The sequence below is a fragment of the Phacochoerus africanus genome, chromosome 6, assembly GCF_016906955.1.
Source record: "Phacochoerus africanus isolate WHEZ1 chromosome 6, ROS_Pafr_v1, whole genome shotgun sequence".
NCBI lineage: Eukaryota > Metazoa > Chordata > Mammalia > Artiodactyla > Suidae > Phacochoerus > Phacochoerus africanus.
In genome coordinates, this window is record NC_062549.1 from 43,550,835 (window position 1) to 43,568,605 (window position 17,771).

Genomic DNA, 17,771 nt, shown 5'->3' on the forward strand with positions numbered 1-17,771 from the left:
TGCTAAAGCTTACTGTAGGCCTACATTAACAAAGGTCAAAACCAATTCTGGACAAGAACAGGAGGGAAAATAGAATTTGGAATTTGAGGACAGCCAGTATAGAGGGTCTTAAAAAATGCCTTGGGATTTCCACTGATCCACCTTAACAGAGTATAGAAACAAGCCTACACAAATGTAACATGATTATATATAGGTGAACTGGCTGCAAGAAAAAAAAAATTAAAAACAGCACCACTTTTCAGAGGACTATAACACAATTCAGTATCTCTATAGTACCTCATCCAAAATGACCAGTTTACAATAAAAGGTTACTGTATGGGTAAAGAAACAGGAAAATATGAATGATGATAAAGAAAAAAAGCTGTCAATAGAAACAGATGTTGAGAAGACCTAGATGTTTAATCGCTAGGTGAAGGGTTTAAATCAATTATTATAAATATGTTCAAGGACTTAATGGGAAACATAGCCTTAATGAGTAGAGAATTGAGGAATCTCATTAGTGAAATAGAAATATAACACTGAAATGGAGATTTAGGAAGTCTACAGTAAACGACTTTAAACAATTAATGAATAAGTTTCAGGGAAGAATGAAAACAGTGAAGTGGAAATCCAATCTGAAGAACAGTGAATAAAAACTTGAAAACTAACAGAGCCTCAGGGATTTGGGGTGAAAAAATTATCACTCATGTAATTGGTATCCCAAAATGAGAGTATTATGATGACCCCAAAAAATTGTTTTTAAAAATATGGCCAAAGATTTCCAATTGAAACAAAGTGTTGGCTTATAAATCCAAGAAGTTCAATAAAATCAAAGTAGGAAAAATACAAAGAGAAGCACACTTACACACCTAGATATGTGACAGTCACACTACTGAAAACCAAAGATAACATCTTGAAAGCCACTGGAGGTTGGAAAAAAAATGTCTGCAGCAGAGAAGTAGTTAAATAAGCAATGGCAAAGCCCACATCAGAAACATAGAGGCAAGAAGACAGTTGAATTGATCCAGAGTATGGCCAAAAAGAAAAGGGGAAAAAAAAAAAAAAAAAAAGGCAACAACCGGAGGAAAGGAAGACAAATGAAAGCTGAGAGGAAGTAACATCGACATACTTGGTGTTGCTGATTTTGTAATATGAAGGAAATTGTTGCCATTGAAAATGTTAGGAAGAACAAAATGTACCAGAACTGATGATACATTTATGAATAAATATAAAAAGATAATTCCTTAATTTCCTTAAAAAAAGTTAAGTCGGGGAGTTCCCGTCGTGGCGCAGTGGTTAATGAATCTGACTGGGAACCATAAGGTTGCAGGTTCCATCCTGCCCTTGCTCAGTGGGTTAAGGATCCGGCGTTGCCTTGAGCTGTGGTGTGGCTCGAAGACGCGGCTTGGATCCTGCATTGCTGTGGCTCTGGCGTAGGCCGGTGGCTACAGTTCAGATTCGACCCCTAGCCTAGAAACCTCCATATGCTGTGGGAGCAGCCCAAGAAAAGGCAAAAAAAAACAAAAACAAAAAAGCTAAGTCAAAAGTAATTACATTTAAAGTTGAAGTTTTATAATTCATTTAAAAGAAACATTTCTGACAATAAGACAAAAGGTGGTTTGAGGGAGCCAGCCAATAAATAGAATTACATTGTTACAAGTTTCTCACATTTGTGAAGTGTCTTTTCTGAATGGGCAGTGTGAGGTATTATGTGTGAAATGTGAAACTGTGAGCTCCAGCTCTCAAACGCTGGAGCTGGGGAGAAAACTGAGGGTAGTGTGAAGGAAGAAGAAAGGGGAATAGGGGAAATCACTGTTAAATACACAATATTAATGGATATAATATTGACGAATCTTAGCAATCATTTAAGGATACATACTATTAATCCTAGAATTATAGAAAACTACCTCCAACAATTGCAGAAAACACATTCTTTTTTTTTTTTTTTTTTTTTTTTTTTACAGTTACACTTGTGGCATATGGAAGTTCCCAGGTTAGGGTCGAATCAGAGCTGCAGCTTCCAACCTACACCACAGCCACAGCAATGCCAGATCCCAGCCACATCTGCAACCAATAACACAGTTTGCAGCAACGCTGGATCCTTAACTCACTGAGCAAGGCCAGGGATTCAACCCACATACTCACAGATACCACATCAGGTTCTTAACCTGCTGAGCCACAGTTGGAACTCCCATATTCTTTTTTAAGTACACTAAGAGTAATCACTGAAATAAACCATATGCTAGGCTGTAAAATAAGTATTAGTAATGTTCAAAAGTTGGAAATCTTATAGGTATTTTCTTTAACAAAATGTAGTGAAATTAAAAGTCAGTAACAACGTATTTATGAGATATTTACTCAAATACTTGAAAACTAAACAACAGAATTCTAAACAAATAACGGTGATAAAAGAAAAACTCACAGAAAGGGAAATTTAAAAATATTTCTAGAGAGTTCCTACTGTGGCAGAGCAGGTTAAGGATCTGGCATTGTCTCTGCAGTGGCTAGGGTTGCTGCTGAGGCACAAGTTTGACTCCCAGCCCAGTGCTGTGGGTTAAGGATCCTGCATTGCCACAGCTATGGTGTAGGTCACAGCTGCAGCTCAGATTTGATCCCTGGACCAGGACCTTCCATATGTCACAGGTGTATGAAAAAAAAAATTCTAACTTCCAAATGACTTATATTAACACAACATATCAAAATTTATGGGGTATTACTAAAATGCTTGTTAGAGATAATTTTCTGGTTTTAAATGTTTGTATTATTAATGAATAAAAGTTTAACTTAATTTTTAAAGTTTACACCCATAAGGACATAGAAAAATAAGAAAATTAAGTAGAAAAAAAGAAATAACAAAGCAGAAATCAATGAAATAGTAAATAAATTTTAGAGAAAATTAACAAAGCCAAAATTTGGTTTTCTGAAAAGGAAAACATTTAAATTGCAGAAATATTTCTGTCAGGAGGGCAAAATACAATACCTTGGAAAAACAATTTGGTATTATATTTTTATTTAGAATGTTCATGCATTCTACAAATTTGTGGTTTTACTCCAGATTACAAATCAAAGAGAAACTCTTGCAAATGTACACCAGGAAACTCATATAAAACTATTCATTATTGAACACACCTAGAATCAGTCTCAAAGCACTATCATAGGACAATAGATGCAGGAATTGTGGCATATTTATGCGTTAGACTAGATTAAGAAATTAAATCAATTATAGCGATGCACAACACTTAATTTAATTAAAGAATTGGTTGAGTGCCTATTAGAAGCTAGGCACTGATTCAGGCACTAGGGAGCAATTAATAAAACTGACAAAATGGATCTCTACCCTCAAGCAACTTACATTCCGAGGTGAAGAAAGATAATAAACAATTCACATAGTAAATAAGTAAATTATGTATAAATTACACTAAAAAGTGGTGAGTGACTATGAACAAAGAAATAACTGAAGCATAGTAAGGGGACTCTGGAATACTGGAGTTGGAGAAACTGGGGCAGTAATACACAAGGGCTGCATATTATTATCTGTATCACTAAGGAGAAAATCTATCAGTGAATTATAAGCTGCATCCAGATTTCAGAAATGTTCATGAAGTATGTCATTGGTATATTGGGTTAAATGCTCAATAAAGTGAGAAAAAAAGTAAATGTGAATATTTTTAACTGGCTGCAAGTGTGCTTTTTATGTATATGTCATTTGCCCGTTAAAGAAATATCTGGCAACTGTACGTTTGAAATTAAATCCTCAAAATATTTGAAATATGTGACCCACATTTTTCTGTGTTTACAAAATAATTGCATATGTTATTGTATCATCTGAAGAATATTTTGAGGTCTTTTTTCTAAATTTCAGAGATGATACTGCATTTTACTATTCAAAAAGCAAACAAAAATTGAAATATGTATTTAATAATGTAGGTCAGTTATTTTCATAGACTACTTTCTACATTCTACATATGGCTAATAACTGTAATTTCAAATATTATACAAATTGACAAAATATTTTTAAAGTTTATTAATGTTCTGAGTTTTGAAAAGGAAAGTTTTCTTTAAGAAATCCCATCTATTTCCCAGGTTTTATTAAGTGATTTAAATAGAGTACGATAGATTAAAACTAAGACTTTCAAGTATAGACTTTGGAGATCATAGTCATTTCTTAAACAAACTTACATGAAAAATCATTTCTTAAAATTTTTAAATGAAATTCACCCAAATCTCCTCCTGACTGTTCCCATGGGAATAGTGATATATGTGTTTGACTAATTCCAGGCAGCCAGTTCCAGCAACTGAGAAAGTAAATTTGGATAATCCAACTTTTAAAATTTAAGGCAAACTTTAAGACAGCTGAACAAGATTAAGTAATTTGATGTTATATTTCTTAATTTAATGTAGTCAATGAATTTAATACATTTTGACAATATTATAGAACCTGCAAATTGATCCAAAATGATTCTTTCAAATTTCAATCTATATGCACATTCATCTAGACCAAAGATGTTAGCACATGCAATTATTAGATTCTAGTTTACATTTCTTTTACCATAAATTTAACTAAATGAAAAATCTGTCATTATATGATAAAGAATAAGCATATACATAACATTTTTTGGAAGTTTTAATTTTCTGTGAAGCCATTTATTTCTTGCTCATTGTCCCTATATGTATTTTATTTGGTATTTGGTTAGTATATTTGTCATAATTTCTTCTAATATATATTTATGCCTATGAGGGAATTTTAGATTATATGTGTTCCAAATATTGGTGTAGAATCATGAACTGAAAAATAAATAATTGAGACATGGAAAACATGATAATGTCCTACACCGAAAGTGGAGACTATTAAAGTTTAATTTGAAACAGTTTTTGGACTTTAATTATTTTGAAAGCTGCTTGCAAGACACTTGCAGTAGTATATTCATGCAGGGTAATTTGGCTAGTGCCTACTTTATAGATCAGTAAACCACTTGCTGACAATTTGCAAGGACAAGATCTCTCATAAGAATATGTTCAAGATAAAAAGTTCATTGGCAGACTCCTTACTCACTATTCTAAATTTATTACCTCACTGTTGATACAGTTTGAAAATTTATTCCTATGTATACGTAGCACACTGTTTTCCACTAGATGTTTAAATAGACACCAAGGTGTAGAGTTCCAGAAACTTGAATATATATGGTCCAAACATCTGGAACTCTACTTATGGGGAATATACAGCTGTGTTTATTTCAATGATTACACATTTACATGGATACAATACATTTATTTAAATGTATAAGCTCATATATATGAGAATATTCAAACTAACACATTTGCTATACTTACATGATATGCAATTGAAAATGGATTCAAGTAAATAATTCACCATTTTTATTTAAATATTACAGTATTTATTTATATAATGTACTTATTAATATATAATCAGATAACATTCTTTTTAGTGTGAAACCAAATATTTTTAAAAGATTAAAGAAACAATGGGAATCATGAGTCATACAAATCGACTTTTTTTTTTTGTCTTTTGATGGCTGCATCCAAGGCATATGGAGGTTCCCAGGCTAGAGGTCAAATTGGAGCTGTAGCAGCCAGCCTATACCACAGCTACAGCAATGTGGGATCAGAGCCACATCTGTAATCTACACGACAGCTCAAGGCAACGCCAGATCCTTAACCCACTGAGCGAGGCCAGGGATCAAACCCACGCTCTCATGGATATTAGTTGGGTTCATTAACCACTGAACCATGACGGGAACTCCACAAATCAACATTTTTGTACTGAGGAATTCATAGCCAGCAAACTTTCAGAACTTGGAAATTCACCAGGAGAAGAGGATAAAATGATTTGCAGTTGGGATGTGTTTTTTTAATTCTAATAATTTCGTCATAGTATAGTGGCCATTTTCATTGAATCTCAAAGCACTTGTCCAGAGGCATTGTTTTAGTTTTAAAAATTTCGTTTCCTACTACTATATCTGACAAGATAAACACTTCTGCTATAATATAGAATTAAACACTCTATTGTATAATATACTAACTATTGGTACTCTATTGGAATAAAGTAAAAGGATTTTTATTATTTTAAAGCTACTCATGCAATTCTGGTTAAGAGTATTAAGATAATCTCATTTAACACTACCTTTATTTCTGGAAGAGAAACTGGAGTCCAACAAAAGATTTAGAAGGACAGAAATAAAATTACATTTTAGACTCAATTCCAGGCCCTGATACCTTGGAAGATTTCAGAGACCCTTCTAGTTAAGTCTATAATACTTGTTTCCTCTTTTTTTGTATGCTGTTTCCTTTCTCAAGGTTTTCATTTGTTTGTGTGTTTGTTTTTAAAGATATGACGGCCTGGCCTAGAGGAAAGTGGCTTACATATCAGCACAGAAAAAAATAAATTGGAAGTCGCATATATTTTTTAAGAAATTTAAATTCATTTAACCACAGTATAAAAATAATGACTGCAGAACGACCAAATCAATATAATTCTCATCCCCAGTTTCCTCTTTTATAGGCTGAAGACAATATCTCTCATTGGGTGTTGTGAGGTTTATATAAGGTATAAATCATTTAATTGTCAAATGCTTTCCAAATAATAACTAATAACAATATTTCATTCCCATTTTTTAGGTGTGAAAACTGAATACCTGGACAAACCTCCAAAACTTAGTTGTTGGTCAGGCTTCAGGAATCACCTTTACTAAACTGATCAGTCTGTTAAAAGCTTGAATTTGCAAACAACATTGTTTTCAGAGAGGGTTTATCCCTCTATCTAGGGATGCTCCCAAGAGAGTGTGGATAGGAAGTGCGTGTGTGTGTGTATGTCCATCAGGTGAGATAAGATCAGTAATCAAAATCACGTATTTCTGTATTTTATATTTATAAAGTAAGCTGCAGTCCTTATTTTCAGTTACTGCAGTCATTTAGTGAGACAGGTATCAAAGCTTGGCAATCTCGTCAAAAGGAAGGAATGCCACAGAGCCCTCGCTTTTCCTTCCAGGACCCGCGCAGAGAGACCGACCAATCGGAGCGCAAGTTAAAGCTGGTCCAGCCTCTCTCCGTCGAGCCCCGCCTCTTTTTCCATACCGCCCTCTGGGAGTAGGGGTGTGCAGCAGGCTCCTCCCGCCCCTTTCCTCTGAGTGACAGGACCGTCGATCGCAACATTTCCAGGTGGACTCGTAGTTTGTTGGCCCTTGCGTTGGCTGAGCTGAGGTGTGTGTGTCCGGCGAGGGGACTGGGGAGGTCCTGCCAGGGAAGATCGGGGTCCGGAACCGAAAGCGGGCGCACTTCCTTAGTGGGCCCCAATGTGTTTTAGGATACATTCGATCCGCCTCTGGGAGCGGCACTTGGGCGGGCTTGGTGGAGGGGGGGATTCTGGAAGAGGAGTAACCCGGTACATGGTAAACCCCTAGGTACGGTAATTACTTAAGGACCCCATCCCGAAGAGCAGGAATTTTTTGGTGGGGCTGGGGACGGCGGGCTCGGGATACAGGCAGTGGGTGGGAGTGGCTGCTGCGGTTGCTAAGACACGCTCGATTCCCGCCCTGCCAGCGTGTCTGTCGCGGTCTGCTGGGCCCTAGAAACCTTAGTCCCACCCACTCCCGAGGCCTTCCTCTAGGCTAGAGGTTGGCTGCCTAGTGCTGTCAGTTAATTCGCATCTGCTAATTTCACTGAGCTGCTCTTTGCGTCTTTAGCTCTCAGGCCTTCCCTCTACCAGATAACTCCTCTCAACACTTTCCTCTGCCTCCGCTTCTAAAATGAACAAGTATCTGCAGACCAAAACATGTGCAGAGAAGGGCTTCAAGCAGCATGAGGTGGCTTTATTGCCAGGAGTGTGGGGGTTGGGATGTGTCTTTAGGAAAAGAGCTTGGTGAATCCCTGAACCAACAGGATGTTGGTGTCCACATGGATGATTAGGAAAAGGGGGATAGGAGATCTGATTTCTTCCACCTGGAATTCTTTTTAATAGCTGCTGCTTGTCTGAGCCCAATCAATGAGCTTCTCAGGAAGTTGAGGCAGTTCATTATTGTGCAGGTACTAAATTGTGATTTCCCTTTCAGTCCCTGTTGTGGAGAGGGATGGTACTAGGCCTATAAAGCCCTCTTTTGCTTCGCTGGCTCACATTTAATGATTAACTATGAGATAGTAACCACAGATAGCCCTTTCAAATCTCTTCTTTGCCCGGATCTTTTAGCCCCAAATGATTCAGCAGAACAAACATTCCAGAGGAAAAAAACAAAAAGGAGCTAAATGTCTGCTTTTACTTCCTTCTGCTAGGTTCACTGTGTAAATCTCCCGAGAAGGAATCTTGTCCTGCTTGTTGTCACTGGGAAGAAGATTAGCCTAGGAGTCAGCATCTGGCAGAGTTAGGAAATACTTCTCCGTGGGCAATAGCCCTCATAACTGTTTTCTCATCTGTAAAGTGGAGATACTTAGATATCCTTTGTTTAAAAAAACAGTAAGGAGGAATAATTGATTGGAAAAGTGTTATTAAAGTAATGATCTACAGAGATGTAAACTGTTACAGATTACAGTTTCTTTTTGTCTATATGATCTCTTGTTGATTCTGTCTTTGGTTAGGTAGTACCTGAGAAGTCTTGCATGATATTTCTTTTTTGGTATCACTAGTTTTTCAAATATAAACATAGCCTAAAAGAACTGAAAGAATTGGGAAAGATTACCTTCTAATTCAACCATGAATGATCTTTTTGGTGTCATATACCACTTTGAGAAGCCAAGGGAAGCTAATGACTCTCCCCTTTTTCTAAGGGAAAAATTAGAAGCATAAGTGGACCCTGGGTAAAGAACATCTGTTTTTGATCAGCTTCTTGAGCTTTAAGGAAATTACCCTCCTACCTGGCCTCTAAAGAGTGACTGAGTAATTTATATCCAAAATACTTGGCTGGGAGCAAAGTTGGGTCTCTTTCCTTTTTTCCATAGTGCACCTTACCATAGTTTCCCTTAGGTTAGGGTCTTTAGTCAATTCCCATGCCTTTTTTTTTTTTTTTGTTAGTATTTTTTAATGCTCAATAATTGTTGCCATTTGTCAAAACCATGTAAACTGTATTTTATTTCAGACACCCTTTGATCATTATCTGAAATAATATTTTATATTTAAGCAAACAAAAAGAGAAATTGTCAAATATTTTGGGAAAAATATTAAATTGCATTTTTGAGGTAAACATTAAGTACATAAACCTTCTCTTCTATTAAAGTCCATTTGGGACAAAGAAAAGCTGATTACTTTTAGTATGTGCCACTGAAATATCATTACCTACTCCTAGAACTCTTTTCTTTACTTAAGTGGATGACCTTTTATATCATTTTAATTTCCCATGGCCAAAAAAAATATTGTGTTTGGTTCCACTTTGGCTCTTCTCTTGATTTCTGTATTAAAAATGGGAGGCTGGGAGTTCCTGTTGTGGCACGGCAGACACGAATCTGACTAGGAACCGTGAGATTGCAGGTTCAATCCTTGGCCTCGCTCAGTGGGTTAAGGCTCCGGCGTTGCCTTGAACTGTGGTGTAGGTCGCAGACGGGGCTCGGATCCTATGTTGCTGTGGCTGTGGCGTAGGCCGGTGGCTACAGCTCTGATTAGACCCCTAGCCTGGGAACTTCCATATGCTGCGGGTGCAGCCCTAAAGAGACAAAAAGCCAAAAAGCCAAAAAAAAAAAAGAAAGAAAAAGGAAAAGAAAAAAAAAGGAAGGCTGTAAATAGAGTTCTTTTATTTGCTAATCTGTATTTATCTAGCTTTGTCAATAAAAGTGAGCATCTATAGTAGATATTATCACTGGATAGAGAATATATTGAAAAGTGAAAAATATAATACTTTTGTAATAAACCTAAATGTATTTAGGAGCACCTGTTGTTTCTTAGCACTTAGAATTTTATTCAAAGTGTTGTTTGGTATTTGATCTTTTTTTAACTCATTGTACTTCTAGTGAAGAAACTAGAATAAAGACAAATTGATTAGAAAGAGAATTCTAATGGATTTAGAGTTTTAGGGGCTCAAAAAATACTACCTCTTTTCTTCTCTAAACTTTGTAATCACACAGGTGGAGTTTGCACTATCAGCTTTGTTGCTACAGAACTGATTGGACATTGTTCTTTGGGCAAGACACCAGAAAATGACTATTAGTACTTCCCTTTCACAGAACCTAGTCCAGTGAAAGAAAATGTCAGTTTGCAGAGTGGATACAAGTACTGCTGGTCTGCATGATTCAGGGCAAAGAGGGAAGTAAAAGAAGGCAAACCTCTAATGTTTACAGGTTTATAATAGGTTATTTCTACCTATTGGAATAAAATGGACCATTGGATTTCAGCTATGCATCAAATAACTCCCCTGTTGAGAAGCTGTGAATACAGAGTCGGATCTGAGGCCAGGACTGCTAATCTAGTGCATGGGTTTTTCAGCCTGGGTAATGCCTCAAATCTATCAAATGGTGGGCTATTTTAAATATGTAGGGGTATTCTTAAATTATTACAATGTCATTAAAAGCTGCTTGCTTCTATTTTATTTTTTTATTACTCAATGAATTTATCACATCTGTAGTTGTATAATGATCATCACAATCCAATTTCATAGGATTTCCATCCCACAACTCAAGCACATCCCCCCACCCCCCAAACTGTCTCCTCTGGAGACCAAAAGTTTTTCAATGTCTGTGACTCAGCATCTGTTCTGCAAAGTTCAGTCTGTCCTTTTTTCAGATTCCATACGTCAGTGAAAGCATTTGATATTGGAGTCTCATTGTATGGATGACTTCACTTAGCATGATAATTTCTAGGTCCATCCATGTTGCTAAAAATGACAGTATTTCATTCCTTTTAATGGCTGAGTAATATTCCATTGTGTATATGTACCACATCTTTTGGATCCACTCCTCTGTCGATGGACATTTAGGTTGCTTCCATGTCTTGGCTATTGAAAAGAATGCTGCAATGAACACTGGAGTACATGTGTCTTTGAGAGTCGTGGTTTTCTCTGGATAGATGCCCAGGAGTGGGGTTGCTGGATGAAATGGTACTTCTAGTTTTAGTTTTCTGAGGCATCACCATACTGTTTTCCACAGTGGTTGCACCAATTTACAATCCCACCAACAGTGTGCTAGGGTTCCTTTTTTTCCACAGCCTCGCCAGCACTTCTTGTTTGTAGACTTTTGGATGATGGCCATTCTGGCTGGTATAAGGTGGTACCTCAGAGTGGTTTTGATGTGTATTTCTCTAAGAATGAGTGATGTTGACCATCTTTTCATGTGTTTTTTGGCCACCTGTATGTCTTCTTTGGAGAACTGTCTGTTTAGATCTTCTGCCCATTTTTGGATGGGATTGTTTGGTTTTTTGGTATGGAACTGTAGAAGGTGTTTATAAATTTTGGAGATGAATCCCTTGTCAGTTGATTCATTTGCAAAGATCTTCTCCCATTCTATGGGTTGTCTTTTTGTTTCGTTTAGGGTTTCTTTTGCTGTGCAGAAACATTTAAGTTTGATTAGGTCCCATTTGTTTATTTTTGTTTTTATTGTCTTTAAGAGGTGGATCTGAGAAGATGTTGCTGTTTTTTATGTCAGAGAGTGCTTGGCCTATGTTTTCCTCTAAGAGTTTGATAGTGTCTGGTCTTATATCTAGGTCTTTAATCCATTTGGAGTTTATTTTTTGTGTATGGTGTTAGGGAGTGTTGTCATTTCATTCTTTTCCATGTGGCTGTCCAGTTTTCCCAGCAGCATTTATTGAACAGGCTGCCTTGTCTCCATTGTATATTCGTGCTTCCTTTGTGATAGATTAGTTGGCTGTAGGTGGGTGGGTTTAATTCTAGGCTTTCTATCCTGTTCCACTGATCTCTATTTCTGTCTTTGTGCCAGTACCATACGGTTTTGATGATTGTTGCTTTGTGGTATAGTCTGAAGTCCGGGAGCCTGATTCCTCCAGCTCCATTTTTCTTTTTCAGGATGTCTTTGGCTAGTCTGGGTCTTTTGTGCTTCCAAACAAACTTTAAAATATTTTGTTCAAGTTCTGTGAAAAATGTTCATGGTAATTTTATAGGGATTGCCTTGAATCTGTGGATTGCCTTAGGTAATATGGTCATTTTGATAATATTAACTCTTCCAATCCACGAGCATGGTATATCTTTCCATCTATTTTGTCATCTTTGATTTCTTTCATCAGTGTCTTATAGTTTTCAGAGTACAGGTCTTTTGTCTCTTTAGGTAGGTTTACTCCTAGGTATTTTATTCTTTCGGATGCGATGGTAAATGGGATTGCTTCCCTAATTTTTCTTTCTGATATTTCATTGTTAGTGTATAGAAATGCTGTCGATTTCTGTGTATTAGCTTTGTATCCTGTGACTTTGCCAAATTCATGGATGAGCCCTAACAATTATCTGGTAGAGTCTTTAGGATTCTCTAGGTATAGTATTATGTCATCTGCAAATATAGTCTTACTTCTTCCTTTCCAATTTTGATTCCTTTTATTTCTTTTACCTCTCTGATTACTGTGGTTAGGACTGCCACAACTATGTTGAAGAGTAGTGGTGAGAGTGGACATCCTTGTCTTGTTCCTGATCTTGGCAGGAATTCTTTCAGCTTTTCACCATTGAGAATGATGTTAGCTGTGGGTTTGTCATATATGGCCTTTATGATGTGGAGGTAGTTTTCCTCTATGCCCACTTTCTGAAGGGTTTTTATCAGAAATGGGTATTGGATTTTGTCAAAGGCTTTTTCTGCGTCTATTGAGAGGATCATATGGTTTTTATTGTTCAGTTTGTTAATGTGGTGTATCACACTGATTGATTTGCAGATATTGAAGAATCCTTGCACCCCTGGGATGAATCCCACTTGATCATGATGTACAATCCTTTTAATGTGTTGTTGGATGTGGTTTGCTGGTATTTCGTTGAGGATTTTTGCATCAATGTTCATCAGTGAAATTGGCCTGTAATTTTCTTTTTTCCTGGTATCTTAGTCTAGTTTTGGAAAGCTGCTTGCTTTTAGAACCCTGAAGTTTAAAGGTGCTAAATACTGTATGACGTAGAGGTCCGCCAACTTCATGAAAAATTTCCTTCCCTTACTCTAATGCCAAGATCATCTGCAGACTATTCTATTGGAAGTTCCTATATGTAGAAACATGGGACTAGGGACTAGGACAGATTTCCCTCAGTCTTTGTTCATATGTACTATATTTGTACTCTCTTCTCTTTATTTGTACTTTTTTTTATTATTATTTTTTAAGTTCCCAGGCTAGGGGTTGACTTGGAGCTGCAGCTGCTGGCCTATGCCACAGCCACAGCAACATGGGATCCAAGCTGTGTCTACAACCTGCACCACAGTTTGCAGCAACGATGGATCCTTAACCCACTGAGAGAGGCTAGGGATTGAACTTTCATCCTTATAGGCACTAGTCAAGTTTGTTTCCGCTGAGCCAGAATGGGAACTCCCATTTATTTTTTAAATTGAAGTGTAGTTGATTTGCAATATTATATTAGTTTTAGTTGTACAGCATAATGATTATACTCCATTTAAAGTTATTGTAGAATATTAGCTATATTCCTTCTGTTGTGTAAAGTTTGTACCACATAATCTCCTATCCCCATCTTGCCCCTCCCCTCTTCTATTTCCCCACTGGTAACCACTGGCTTATTCACTGTTGTGAATCTGTTTCTATTTTGTTATATTCATTCATTTGTTTTATTTTTTAATTCCACATATAAGTGATAATATACAGTATTCTTATGACTTATTTCACTAAGCATAATACCTTCTAAGCCCATTCATGCTGTTGCAAATGGAAAGATTTCATTCTTTTTATGGCTAATATTCCACTGTGTGTGTGTGTATGTGTGTATACATATATATATATATATATATACATATATATATATATACATATATATATATATATCACATCTTCTTTATCCATTCATCTGTTGAATATGTACCATGTTTTTGTTATCAATAGATTTGGCTCTAAATGTGAAGGTCTTAAAAAATTCTGCTTAGACAATAGTTATTTTTGGTATTCTCTCAGAATGACTAAAATGATATTAATGGAAAATGGTGATACATAGTTTATCATATTTGATTTCCTTAAGATATAACATATCCTTACTGAACATGCTGAACATGTAAAGAATCATAGAATCTTGGAGCTAAATATTTTCACATATATTTTGCACATTTAATTCTTTCTGTGTGGTAGAACTGGTTAAGTATCTTTGCAACAATAGAGTAAGATAGGTATATATTTTCATGAAAAGGAAAAGATGACTTTTTAGTTTCGAAATGTTAAACAACAACAATAGAAAGATACTCAGTACTCAGCAGTTTAACAAACTGTTTTGTTGAATCAAAGCGTAGAAACAGATCCATAATTGAGAGGACCTTGTCAGTTTCATGTTTTTCAAGCCATTGAACATGGAGAATGACAGCAGGAATATAGTAGCTTGCCTCTTCTATAGTAGTATTATGCATGACATAGTTGCAAAAATTAAAGACCAATTAGATTGAGCAGTTTAAAATTTTGACCAAGACAAAAGGATGATCATTTAACCTAAAAAGCATTTTTACATAACTTGAATTTAAAAAATTCAAGTATTGCAAGATGTAGAATAGGAAATTATATGGATAACTGAGACAAAAATCCCAATTGTAAATGACAGTTTATAACCTATACCGGGTAGAAGGTACACTAGACTGAAAGTTTTAGACTTGGCTTTAGCAGTAGATACATCATTTTTTGGGTTTTATGATGTTTTGTGGCATCAAGTTCCTTATCTGTGAATAGAAAGGTTTCAAGATTTAAGGTTTTCTACCATTTTTTTTTCTGAAAAATACGCTTGAGTATTATAAGAATTCCCAATATGTGTAGCAATTTACTGTAGCACTGAATCTTTCTGGACAGGCGTATATGAAATTTTTTTTTTTAGGTATAATTTTAAAAAGAATCTCCCAGTTCCTGATTCCATTTTGCATTTTGTCTGTTCATAAAAGTCTATTCTTTTTCTCCTCTCCTCTCTTTCTTTCCTTTTTTTTTTTTTTTGCTTTTTAAGGCCACACCCATGGCATATATAAGTTCCCAGGCAGGGGTGAATCGAATTGGAGCCAGCCTACACCACAGCCACAGCAACGCAGGATCCGAGCTGAGTCCGCGACCTACACCACAGCTCGTGGCAATGCTGGATCCTTAACCCACTGAGAGAGGACAGGGATCGAACCACATCCTCATATATCCTGGTCGGGATCATTAACCCCTGAGTCATGAGAGGAACTCCCTCCTCTCCTCTCTTCAGCATTCCCCTCATCTTCCAACATATACATATTTACAAAAGCTTGGGCTTTATAGAAATGATCTATGGGGTCTCTTTCAGTGCCAGAATTTTCTGGATGAATTGAGCATTTGAAATAAATAAAGCAGAACAAAAATACCATAAAACCAAGGAAAAGGAAATTGGCAGAATATTCATAGGCATACCTGTGAAAATCTGAGAAGAATTTTAAGGAAGAATATTTGAGAAGATTCTTTGACATCTAACACATGCAGGAATACATGGACTCAATGGATAGAATTCCATATGAAAAGAACAATGATTCAGAGAATAAGGGCAGTTCCACTATGGTGCAGTTGGTAAAGAATCTGACAGCACTGTTTAGATTGTGTGGACCTGTAGGTTCGATCCCTGGCCTGCCACAGTGGATTGAAGGATCCAGCATTGACACATCTGTAGCATAGGGCACAGCTGCAGCTCAGATTCAGTCCCTGGCCTGGGAACTTCCATATACCACAGGTGCAACTATTAAACAAACAAACAAAAAACAAACAAAAAGAGCGAGAATATGGTAGAGCAAAAAGAGGACAAAGAAACGAAAAAGAGTAAAACTATATTAGTTTTATATTCCTACTGTAACAAACTACCACAAACTTGTGACTTAAAAGTTCAGGATCTTATACTTTTCAGAAGCTTGATATAGGTTTTACTGGACTGAAATGAAGGTATTGGCAGGGATGCATTCATTTCCGGGGGCTCTTGGCACCTTTCCCAGCTTCTGAACGCTGCTCATATTCCTTGGTTTACGGCTACCTTCCTCCATCTTCAAAGCCAGAAACATCCGCATCTCTCTTACTATTCTGTGTCAAGTACACTTAAAACCACAGCTAGGAAAACTTAACATAAAGTAATCCAGTTGGATAATTCAGGAGGTTCTTCTTTTAATCACATCTGCAAATTTCCTTTTGCAATGTTTGATAACATATTCACAAATTTTAGGAATTAGGACTTGGATATTTTTGAGGGGGAATATTACTCTGTCTACCACAATAACATAAGTCCATATTTGAGGCAGTAAAGAACAGAATTGATTTTAATGTGGAAAATTGAATGTGTGGAGAATAGACTTGAAATGTAATCTGAACTAAAATACCGAATGCATGAAAAGATGATTGTATATAGAGAAAAAAGAATGAAGTCCACTATATGAACATTTGGAGTTTCTGGAGCAGAGACAAAAAGGTAGATAATGTTTATAAAGAAGAGAACAGAACATATTTTTAAAAGTAATAAAAAGATAACAGGAAATAAAACTTTTCTCACCTGAAAAATACCTATGTATGGCAGACTTTTTCTTATATAGTTGTGACAACTCAGAGAGACACACTATAAAAATATGCCAAATTATAATGATAAAGGAAATAGTCTTCATATATCTAGAAAGAGAGAAATAGCATATTAGCATCAGGAAACAAAATTTAAGCTGGTCTCAGTCTTCTTTTCTGTGGTGTTAAGTACCAGATGACAACGGAGCAACATTTTTAGAGTTAAAATTTTTTTTTTCATGCAGTTCGTCTTTCTCATGTGACAGCAACAGAAAACCACTTGTAAGTATGTAAGGAACTCTACATCTTTTTTTGCTTTTGGTGGAAAAAAAAGACATGCAATAATTTATATGGAGCTGATACAATATAAATACAAAAGACATAGTATATAAAAAGCAAAATGGATGATATATTGGTATATTTAGAGTCCTAGAATATAGAGGTGGCTTTAAATCTTTAAATAATTGTATTAAATCTTGTTAAAAATTGATGGCAAATGTTTAAAAAACTGCATGCGAAAATATACAATGTAAAAATTAATCCAGTAATAACAATCTAGATTTAAATAAAACTTTGTGATCTTCTGATTTATTTTGCCAGAGTTGAAGTCTGGTAATTGAAGAGTATGAATAGATTAAAAAATGTACCTAAACCACTGCCCAGCAAACTGAGCTGGGATCCACCCACATTTAACTTCTTTTTGTAGGACCCATGAACCAACAAAAGTTTCTGTTTTTAAATGGCTGAAAAATATCAAAACAATGATATTTTCCAAGTGAAAATTATATGAAATTCCAACTTTAATTGTTTATAAATAAAGATTTTTTGGACACAGTTACACTCATTTGTTTACATATTATCTATAGAAGCTTTTGCATTAAAACATCATTTTTGAGAAATTGTAACAGATGTAAATGTGGTGGTCTCATTGTTTGCATTGCTTCTCAGCACAACAAATCACAGTGACAAAATGGGAGTTATAACTTGATTTTGCCTCTTGACCTCTAGAGCCTAAAATGTTAATGATCTGACCCTTTACAGAAAAGGGTTGCATCTCCTGACCTAAACATTATATGAACTTTAATGTGTATGACTGAAACTTTCTTCTCTATTCAGGAGACCTAAATTTATTCAATTATGGCTCTTCAGTGTTCTACTTGCCCTAGCATATCTTTGGTCTTATGTGGACTGGGGTTAAAAATCA

At 36.0% G+C, this 17,771-nt stretch overlaps 1 protein-coding gene across 3 annotated transcripts in view; it reads left to right on the top strand.

Moving 5' to 3' along the window:
* The first annotated feature begins 7,063 nt into the window (after nucleotides 1-7,063).
* Nucleotides 7,064-17,771, top strand: part of TRIQK (triple QxxK/R motif containing) — an 86,214-nt gene continuing 75,506 nt past the window's right edge. For all 3 annotated transcript variants that reach the window (XM_047783617.1, XM_047783614.1, XM_047783618.1), the window contains exon 1: nucleotides 7,064-7,197. The gene's annotated coding sequence lies outside the window, so the exon portion shown is untranslated. The remainder of the gene's footprint in view (nucleotides 7,198-17,771) is intronic.